General features: G+C 36.4%; 1 long non-coding RNA gene across 1 annotated transcript; it reads right to left on the reverse strand.

The window, feature by feature from the left end:
- Positions 1–384: 384 nt before the first annotated feature.
- On the reverse strand, positions 385–5,557 carry LOC109503391. The gene is made up of 2 exons (XR_002162340.3): positions 3,927–5,557; positions 385–630 (listed from the first exon to the last, which is right to left on the reverse strand). It is a non-coding gene; the product is annotated as an uncharacterized LOC109503391 (long non-coding RNA).
- Between the last annotated feature and the right edge of the window lie 5,056 nt (positions 5,558–10,613).

The raw sequence follows: 10,613 nt of genomic DNA on the forward strand, positions 1-10,613 counted from the left end.
ACTTTGAAGGACATTGGCCTGTGGCATAAACAATTGAAGAAGGAAACAATAAAAACAACCATTTAGTTAGGTGTATGCCAAATTATTTTAAAAAAGTGGGAGAGATATATCAAAATTGTCAACAATTGTTCACTTACTCCAGTATCTGATAAGAGTAAAATAGAGCATAAAGGAATAAAAAGCAACACATTCAGCTCATTAGAGACTTACAAAATTTTCATGCTAAGTCTGAAATATGTAAGAATTAGGAAATAAGCACTACAGAATGTTATAAAACATTTTTGTCTGTGTTACACATTCAAATTACATTATTATTGAGCACACACAAACTCACAAACATAGACACATATGGTACAATATGAGAGAGACACAGAGAGAGGAAGAGAGAGAGAGAGGTATCCATTTTTATTATGTACAGCAAGAAAAGCCCCCGAAGTATAGTATTGCATTGAAATATCACACCCTCCTAGTTTTCCTCTTCCTACTTCTGATTCTCTTTTGCTAGCTTTTTCTTCTTTTCCCAACCACAAAACGTTGAATCATAAATTGTCCAGGTGTAATCTCAATTCTCAGTTTTCTCTATACACAATCCCTTAGTTATCTCATCCACATCCATTTTATATACTGCCTCTGAAATGATAACCAGGAAATTTTAAATCTCTATTAAATTTCTCTTCTAAACTTTACCCTTATATATAGAACTATATTTGCAACATTCTACTCGGATTCTTTAAGGACAATTTCAAATCTAACTCCCAAAACAAAATTATTTTGGTTTTCTTACATATTACCAGCTCCTCCCCCATTTCCATAAGTGAGACCATCACACAGTTACTTGTTCTATCCAAATAATTCCTCTGTGACTCAAGAGTTACTTGATATTTTAAAAGAAAATTATGAAAAGATCAGAAAAAAAACTTATCAAATATTTAATTGACTGTCATGCAGAAAACATGATTAATGAAGAATTAGAGGAGCTATTAATGTCCACATAAAGTGTAATCCTACTCACAAAATGTCTACCCTGAAATTATCCATAATTGAAAGTATATTTGAGGTTACCACTAACTATATGTAATTTTACTTTCCTATTTGACATTAAAATCTTACTGTAGAAGATGCAACTCCACCATTTATAATCTTTTTTTCTTTCATTTTTTTCAACATATTCATTATAATTTGTTCTAATATGTGGTAGAGTTAGTAGTTAGTCCTACTTATATATTTATTGTCTTTTTAAAACTATTCTTGCATGTTTATTTGTCTATATTGATTAGTATCAATTTGTGCAGATCCATAAAAAAACTATTTATTTTTTAATGCAGTTGCTTTAAATTTATAAATTAATTGGAACTCACACCTTTATAACATGTAGTCATCTACAAAAAGTATCTTTCTAGGGGCACCCGGGTGGCTCAGGTGGTTAAGCATCCAACTCTTGATTTTGACTTAGGTCATGATTTCATGGGTTCGTGGGATCAAGCCCTGTACCAGATCTTGAGCTGACAGTGCTAACAGCATGGAGCCTGCTTGGGATTCTCTCCCTCCTCTATCTCTGTCCCTTTCCCCACTCACAATATCTCTCTCCAAACAAACAAACAAACAAACAAACAAACAAACAAACAAAACATTCAATTCTACTTGTGTATCTGTTAAGAGTGTCCTTTAGTTTTTCTTACATGTTTTGCATGTTTTGTTTTTTTTGTTGTTGTTGTTCATGTTAGCTTCTTCCTAACTATATTTGTCTTCTTTATTTCTATTGTAAATGAGCTTTCTCTACAATTGTATCTTCTAACTGGTTATTTTGTGTATAATGAAGGCTATTGATTTCTGTATGCTAATCCTATGCCCTGTTATCTTAATGAATGTTTTACTGTGTGAAAGTTGAATTTGTTTTAATTTCCTTTATATTTCCTCTATTATTCATGAATTATTTATATCTTTTCTTAAAACTTTCATGCAGTTAGATATTTTCTAATTATCTTGCTGTTCTTGAGTTCTAGTTTAATAACATTGTGGTCAGTAATGATTATCTCCATTATTTTAGTCTTTTGCCAGACAGGCCTGAACTGGTAGGAGGAGATACAGATTAAATTAGAGTTTAGATAAATGTTTTAATTTATATCAGATGAGAAATTTAATATCCGAAAGCCAAAGTCTCTTAATTCCCAAAGGTAAATGTAAAAGCTGTGAATCTGCATAAAGTATTGCCAAGGTGAGTAACATTGCTAGAGAGTCACATTAAAGAAAGTAAAGCTTTGTGTCTTAATGAATGTACCTGGCTGAATTCAGCACTTTCAATGAACATTATAAAATCATATATTCTAGAACAATGGAGATGGTTTGGGGAAGATCAGTGCTGAAAGGGAAGGGGGCTAATACTGGGCCAGGGAGTACACAACTATCCAAATTCAAGATTCTATAAGGAAATAGAGAAACTAGGTAGTGAGAAAAGAAAGTCATAATCTCTAGCCATGATGATTCAAGAAATAGGAAAGTAACTACAAAAAGATTGCTGAGTCTTGATAATGTAGTGCTCCCTTATCCAAAGCAATTAAATATGGCTACACATCCACATCTTAGTGAGAACACCCACTTGCTACACTCACACACTGTAAACTAGGATTAGTACAGCATGACTAATCCAAGGTCTGTCATCCACTCCAGGAACTAACTGTATGTTTGAATAAGAATTGATTTGGAGGGGCAGCTGGATGGCTTAGCCGGTTAAGCGTCGGACTTCAGCTCAGGTCATGATCTCACGGTCTGTGAGTTCGAGCCCCACATCAGGCTCTGTGCTGACCGCTCAGAGCCCGGAGCCTGTTTCAAATTCTGTGTCTCCCTCTCTCTCTGACCCTCCCCCGTTCATGCTCTGTCTCTCTCTGTCTCAAAAATAAATAAACGTTAAAAAAAATTAAAAAAAAAAGAATTGATTTGGAAATGACAGGGATTTTTGTAATACAATCTCATTATTGTACAATCTCATTTCTGCTCTGTTAAGGGTGGCATATTTGTACATACTTAGTAGACTTGGGTATACACTGATGCTTCCTGTTTTTTAAGGTCAGTTCTATTTTCATATATTATATTGGATCTCAGGTTGTATGGAGGACTTAAGGTTGTTTGCTTAGTGTACTATTCATAAAATGCATTTGGGGGCCGCCTGGGTGGCTCAGGCAGTTAAGCATCAGACTCTTGACTTTAGCTCATGTCATGATCTCAGTTTTATGAATTCAAATCCCACATTGGGCTCTGGGATGACAGCATGGAACCTGCTTGGGATTCTCTCTCTCTCAAAAATAAACAAACAAACATAAAAATAAATAAATAAAATGCATTTGGTAAAAACTCATGGTAAAATTTTCCTTTTAAGGAACGTTTCTTTGGAATACAAGAAATAGAGTAGATAAACCAACTATGAAGGTTTTGCAATAAATAATAGTACACAGATAGTCATAGCATGTGAGTTACAGATGATCATGTTTTTATAAAGAATGTGGTAATGAAATGAAACTTTTAATTTGATGTATTATACATGATTATAGATCAAACATCTCAACAACCTAGTTTATTCATTTGGGTAAACCACTTAACCATTTGACCCTTTTGTCTCATCAGTAATAGGGAGAAAATAAAATCTCTTTTGACTATTTCCCATAGCTATTGTGGGAACAAATTAAGATAGTGATTATAAAATAAAGGCTTTTGAAAAATAAAAGTTACAATAAAAAATTAGATGCCATTGTAATTAGTTGTAAATGTTAATGAGCTCTCATAAATGTCTAAAATTAATATTACTTTCACTCTAAAAAGCCAAGTAGTATTTTTCTTTTCAGCCCCTCTTTATTTTTTATTCTTTTGGTATTTCCAAATGAACACATGGAATCTTCCTTTATTACATATATAAATTCAAAACGCATACTTACACAACATAGACACATTTTTCTCTGACATATAGGTGACTTTTTTCTTTGTAACTATATGCTTTTCCAACATAATTATTCATCTTTGAGTTATTTTTTTTTTCTTCCTTCATGGCCAAACCAAACTGACCAGGTAACTAACATAAGCAGATTAAAAAGACCATGGTTGCACTTTATAGACCACAGATAAACATTACAGCTTTTAAAATTTAATACATCTGCTTGCTGCATTTATTTCCATTGTGTTAAGCAAGCCTTTCATCACAGTCATTAATCAAGGTAGATGATGTATTGTTGCACCATAGCTACTATGACATATGAAAGATTCCATAGCCAATTAGCTGCAGAAGGTTATGTGAGATCAGGAGGTCTAGGTTTCTGTCCATCTTCAGTTGCTAACAGACATTGTGACTTTGGGCTAGACTCTGTCATTTTGAAACTGTTTTCTTTCAGATAAAACAAGGTAATAGGGATAAGATGATCTTTCTGATCACTTCTAGTTTTAATGTTTTATGATGCTAGGGAACATTAATAATTTTGAAATCAAACCCTTATCTTAGACCTGGATTCTCTGAGGAACATGGGACAGCCTGAAATATGCCATAAAGGATTATTTAATTGCAATTTCCTTAACTTTTACAAGGTTACGGAGCTCTCCTACCATATCCTCAATAGAGGGGAAATGCCAAGATTATGAAAATGATACAACATCCCCAAAACAACAACAACTAAAACAAAAATTTTGACGACTAGATCTTTTGGTTTTATAACTAGGGAACAAAAATATAACTTTGAGAAAAGCATGGTGGGAGTTCAAGTAAAAAATATGAAAGCATCCAATCACTCGATAAAACTTTGCCAACTACTATTGGCACAATTTAAAATTCATTGTCTACTAGAAAAGGCTATAGAAATCAATGTTGAACCTAAGAAGAATTGCAGACAAGATGGCACCTAAAAGCCTATCAATATCTCATTTCTGATGGCATGTTAAATTTTTCATATAATATGACTTCTTTACTTTATGTAATGAGATTTCTTTCTTTTCCCCAATGTGGGACGTAGGAAAACTTACCTTATCCATATAAGCAAGGTAAAAGATGTATAAATATGTGATGATCTTCATAAATGTATGATGCCTCTCCTAAACAGAAGAGTGGTTGCGGTGAAGATGCCCATCCGAGTGTGAGAATGCATTGGTGCTCTTTGTGTGAGAGTGGTATATTTATCTTAAAAACCACCAATAGGCATTGATGTGTCACCTCCTAGGTGCTTACATAGCATAGGACTCCAGAATATTTTCCTGAATGGGTACTAAATCAGTGATGTATCCTAGCAGGGGTTTGTAATCTAAATCTGATCAGGGCAAAATAAAACCATCACCAAGATGGAAAGACTGGAGGATGCGTAGGAAGAAAGGTTTTACACACAGAGTGTAGGAAGTAAATAAGTCTCTTGACTTCAGAGCAAGGAAGTGAGATACATTTTTCACTTGGATCCTCTGGACATGTGAAAATCCCCTGAGAGCTCAAGCCTATATAGGGGAAACTAAAGGCTATATTGGAGAAACTAAAAAACTATATTGAAGAAACTAAAATAATTTTATTTAGAAAATTTAATAAAACAAAATAACATTTTTTGTTAATTTTTGTTGAAAATTTGATGTAAAATTTTAAGTTAATGAGGGGCGCCTGGGTGGCGCAGTCGGTTAAGCGTCCGACTTCAGCCAGGTCACGATCTCGCCATCCGTGAGTTCGAGCCCTGCGTCGGGCTCTGGGCTGATGGCTCAGAGCCTGGAGCCTGTTTCCGATTCTGTGTCTCCCTCTCTCTCTGACCCTCCCCCGTTCATGCTCTGTCTCTCTCTGTCCCAAAAATAAATAAAAACGTTGAAAAAAAAAATTTAAGTTAATGTAAACTGTACTCATTTTGTTTCTCATGACATCTTATAGAGGCCATGTTATTTTAAAAGCAATGATATATACACTTCTCCAAGGAAACCAATCTATGTATTTTCAGATTTAATACATGTTTCAGTACAGAACAAAAACAAAACAAAAAATAAATAAAAGTAAAAAAAAGTCCAAACACTCTTACGAGATGGCTTTAAAATATTGTATTTTTACTATTCTAAACCATTGTTTCAAACTTTAATTTCAAATGTGAATTTATATTAATTATTTCTATTTTGAAAACTCATTATAAACCAGCATGAAAAAACTTGCATTTCAAAAACAGAAATAATGTTAAATTAGATCTTATGAATTCTTCATGAGATCAAATTTAATGCAATTATTTTTAGAATTACTAGTTAGTAAATACATTTTCTTAGATAGGATTTTCTAAGGTGCTAATATAACAAAACAACAACTCTGCATGTTCCTTTGTAATCAAAGATTTTTATATGACTGCAGTATTTATTTATTTTTTTAAATTTTTTTTACATTTATTTATTTTTGAGAGATAGAGAGAGACACCATGAGCAGGGGAGGGGCAGAGACAGGGAGACACAGAATCCGAAGCAGGCTCCAGGCTCCGAGCTGTCAGCACAGAGCCCCATGCGGGGCTGGAACCCACGAACCGTGAGATCATGACCTGAGCCGAAGTCGGACGCTTAACCGACTGAGCCACCCAGGCACCCCTATGACTGCAGTATTTAAAACTGAACCCCACATTTTGTTTTACTAATAAATTTGAACTGTTATGGATTATCGCTCAAGAAATGGAATGATAGAATTATCCCTTTTTTTTAAAGTTTTTATTCAAATTCCAATTAGTTAAAAATTTTTTTTTTTTTTCAAGAATTGACTCGACTGGGAAGCGGCAAGATGGCGGCTTAGGAGGACGCTGGGCTCACCGCGCGTCCTGCTGATCACTTAGATTCCACCTACACCTGCCTAAATAACCCAAAAAACCGCCAGAGGATTAGCAGAACGGAGTCGCCGGAGCCAAACGCAGACGAGAGGCCCACGGAAGAGGGGCCCCTCCTGAAGAGGATCACCTAAGGAGAAGCGATCTAAGCCTGCCCCTCCTGCCCCCGTGCACCTTGCCTACCCACCCCAGCTAATACGCCAGATCCCCAGCATCACAAGCCTGGCAGTGTGCAAGTAGCCCAGACGGGCCACACCACCCCACAGTGAATCCCACCCCTAGGAGAGGGGAAGAGAAGGCACACACCAGTCTGACTGTGGCCCCAGCGGTGGGCTGGGGGCAGACATCAGGTCTGACTGCGGCCCCGCCCACCAATTCCAGTTATACACCACAACACAGGGAAAGGGCACTGCAGGTCCTCACCATGCCAGGGACTATCCAAAATGACCAAGCGGAAGAATTCCCCTCAGAAGAATCTCCAGGAAATAACAACAGCTAATGAGCTGATCAAAAAGGATTTAAATAATATAACAGAAAGTGAATTTAGAATAATAGTCATAAAATTAATCGCTGGGCTTGAAAACAGTATACAGGACAGCAGAGAATCTCTTGCTACAGAGATCAAGGGACTAAGGAACAGTCACAAGGAGCTGAAAAACGCTTTAAACGAAATGCATAACAAAATGGAAACCACCACAGCTCGGCTTGAAGAGGCAGAGGAGAGAATAGGTGAACTAGAGGATAAAGTTATGGAAAAAGAGGAAGCTGAGAAAAAGAGAGATAAAAAAATCCAGGAGTATGAGGGGAAAATTAGAGAACTAAGTGATACACTAAAAAGAAATAATATACGCATCATTGGTATCCCAGAGGAGGAAGAGAGAGGGAAAGGTGCTGAAGGGGTACTTGAAGAAATAATAGCTGAGAACTTCCCTGACTGGGGAAGGAAAAAGGCATTGAAATCCAAGAGGCACAGAGAACTCCCTTCAGACGTAACTTGAATCGATCTTCTGCACGACATATCATAGTGAAACTGGCAAAATACAAGGATAAAGAGAAAATTCTGAAAGCAGCAAGGGGTAAACGTGCCCTCACATATAAAGGGAGACCTATAAGACTCGTGACTGATCTCTCTTTTGAAACTTGGCAGGCCAGAAAGAATTGGCACGAGATTTTCAGGGTGCTAGACAGAAAAAATATGCAGCCGAGAATCCTTTACCCAGCAAGTCTGTCATTTAGAATAGAAGGATAGATAAAGGTTTTCCCAAACAAACAAAAACTGAAGGAATTTGTCACCACTAAACCAGCCCTACAAGAGATCCTAAGGGGGACCCTGTGAGACAAAGTCCCAGAGACATCACTACAAGCATAAAACATACAGACATCACAATGACTCTCAACCCGTATCTTTCTATAATAACACTGAATGTAAATGGATTAAATGCACCAACCAAAAGACATAGGGTATCAGAATGGATAAAAAAACAAGACCCATCTATTTGCTGTCTACAAGAGACTCATGTTAGACCTGAGGACACCTTTAGATTGAGAGTGAGGGGAGGGAGAACTATTTATCATGTGACTGGAAGCCAAAAGAAAGCTGGAGTAGCCATACTTATATCAGACAAACTAGACTTTAAATTAAAGGCTGTAACAAGAGATGAAGAAGGACATTATATAATAGTTACAGGGTCTATCCATCAGGAAGAGCTAACAATTATAAATGTCTATGCGCCGAATACCAGAGCCCCCAAATATATAAAACAATTACTCCTAAACATAAGCAACCTTATTGATAAGAATGTGGTAATTGCAGGGGACTTTAACACCCCACTTACAGAAATGGACAGATCATCTAGACACACGGTCAATAAAGAAACAAGGGCCCTGAATGAGACATTGGATCAGATGGACTTGACAGATATATTTAGAACGCTGCATCCCAAAGCAACAGAATATACTTTCTTCTCGAGTGCACATGGAACATTCTCCAAGATAGATCATATACTGGGTCACAAAATAGCCCTTCATAAGTTTACAAGAATTGAAATTATACCATGCATACTTTCAGACCACAATGCTATGAAGCTTGAAATCAACCACAGGAAAAAGTCTGGAAAACCTCCAAAGGCATGGAGGTTAAAGAACACCCTACTAACGAATGAGTGGGTCAACCAGGCAATTAGAGAAGAAATTAAAAAATATATGGAAACAAACGAAAATGAAAATACAACAATCCAAACGCTTTGGGACGCAGTGAAGGCAGTCCTGAGAGGAAAAGACATTGCAATCCAGGCCTATCTCAAGAAACAAGAAAAATCCCAAATACAAAATCTAACAGCACACCTAAAGGAACTAGAAGCAGAACAGCAAAGGCAGCCTAAACCCAGCAGAAGAATAGAAATCATAAAGATCAGAGCAGAAATAAAGAATATAGAATCTAAAAAAACTGTAGAGCAGATCAACGAAACCAAGAGTTGGTTTTTTGAAAAAATAAACAAAATTGACAAACCTCTAGCCAGGCTTCTCAAAAAGAAAAGGGAAATGACCCAAATAGATAAAATCATGAATGAAAATGGAATTATTACAACCAATCCCTCAGAGATACAAACAATTATCAGGGAATACTATGAAAAATTATATGCCAACAAATTGGACAACCTGGAAGAAATGGACAAATTCCTGAACACCCACACTCTTCCAAAACTCAATCAGGAGGAAATAGAAAGCTTGAACAGACCCATAACCAGCGAAGAAATTGAATCGGTTATCAAAAATCTCCCAACAAATAAGAGTCCAGGACCAGATGGCTTCCCAGGGGAGTTCTACCAGACGTTTAAAGCAGAGATAATACCTATCCTTCTCAAGCTATTCCAAGAAATAGAAAGGGAAGGAAAACTTCCAGACTCATTCTATGAAGCTAGTATTACTTTGATTCCTAAACCAGACAGAGACCCAGTAAAAAACGAGAACTACAGGCCAATATCCCTGATGAATATGGATGCAAAAATTCTCAATAAGATACTAGCAAATCGAATTCAACGGCATATAAAAAGAATTATTCACCATGATCAAGTGGGATTCATTCCTGGGATGCAGGGCTGGTTCAAAATTCGCAAATCAATCAATGTGATACATCACATTAACAAAAAAAAAGAGAAGAACCATATGATCCTGTCAATCGATGCAGAAAAGGCCTTTGACAAAATCCAGCACCCTTTCTTAATAAAAACCCTTGAGAAAGTCGGGATAGAAGGAACATACTTAAAGATCATCAAAGCCATTTATGAAAAGCCCACAGCTAACATCATCCTCAACGGGGAAAAAACTGAGAGCTTTTTCCCTGAGATCAGGAACACGACAAGGATGCCCACTCTCACCGCTGCTGTTTAACATAGTGCTGGAAGTTCTAGCATCAGCAATCAGACAACAAAAGGAAGTCAAAGGCATCAAAATTGGCAAAGATGAAGTCAAGCTTTCGCTTTTTGCAGATGACATGATATTATACATGGAAAATCCGATAGACTCCACCAAAAGTCTACTAGAACTGATACATGAATTCAGCAAAGTTGCAGGATACAAAATCAATGTACAGAAATCAGTTGCATTCTTATACACTAACAATGAAGCAACAGAAAGACAAATAAAGAAACTGATCCCATTCACAATTGCACCAAGAAGCATAAAATACCTAGGAATAAATCTAACCAAAGATGTAAAGGATCTGTATGCTGAAAACTATAGAAAGCTTATGAAGGAAATTGAACAAGATTTAAAGAAATGGAAAGACATTCCCTGCTCATGGATTGGAAAAATAAATATTGT

This window comes from Felis catus, chromosome C2, assembly GCF_018350175.1.
Source record: "Felis catus isolate Fca126 chromosome C2, F.catus_Fca126_mat1.0, whole genome shotgun sequence".
Taxonomy (NCBI): Eukaryota; Metazoa; Chordata; class Mammalia; order Carnivora; family Felidae; genus Felis; species Felis catus.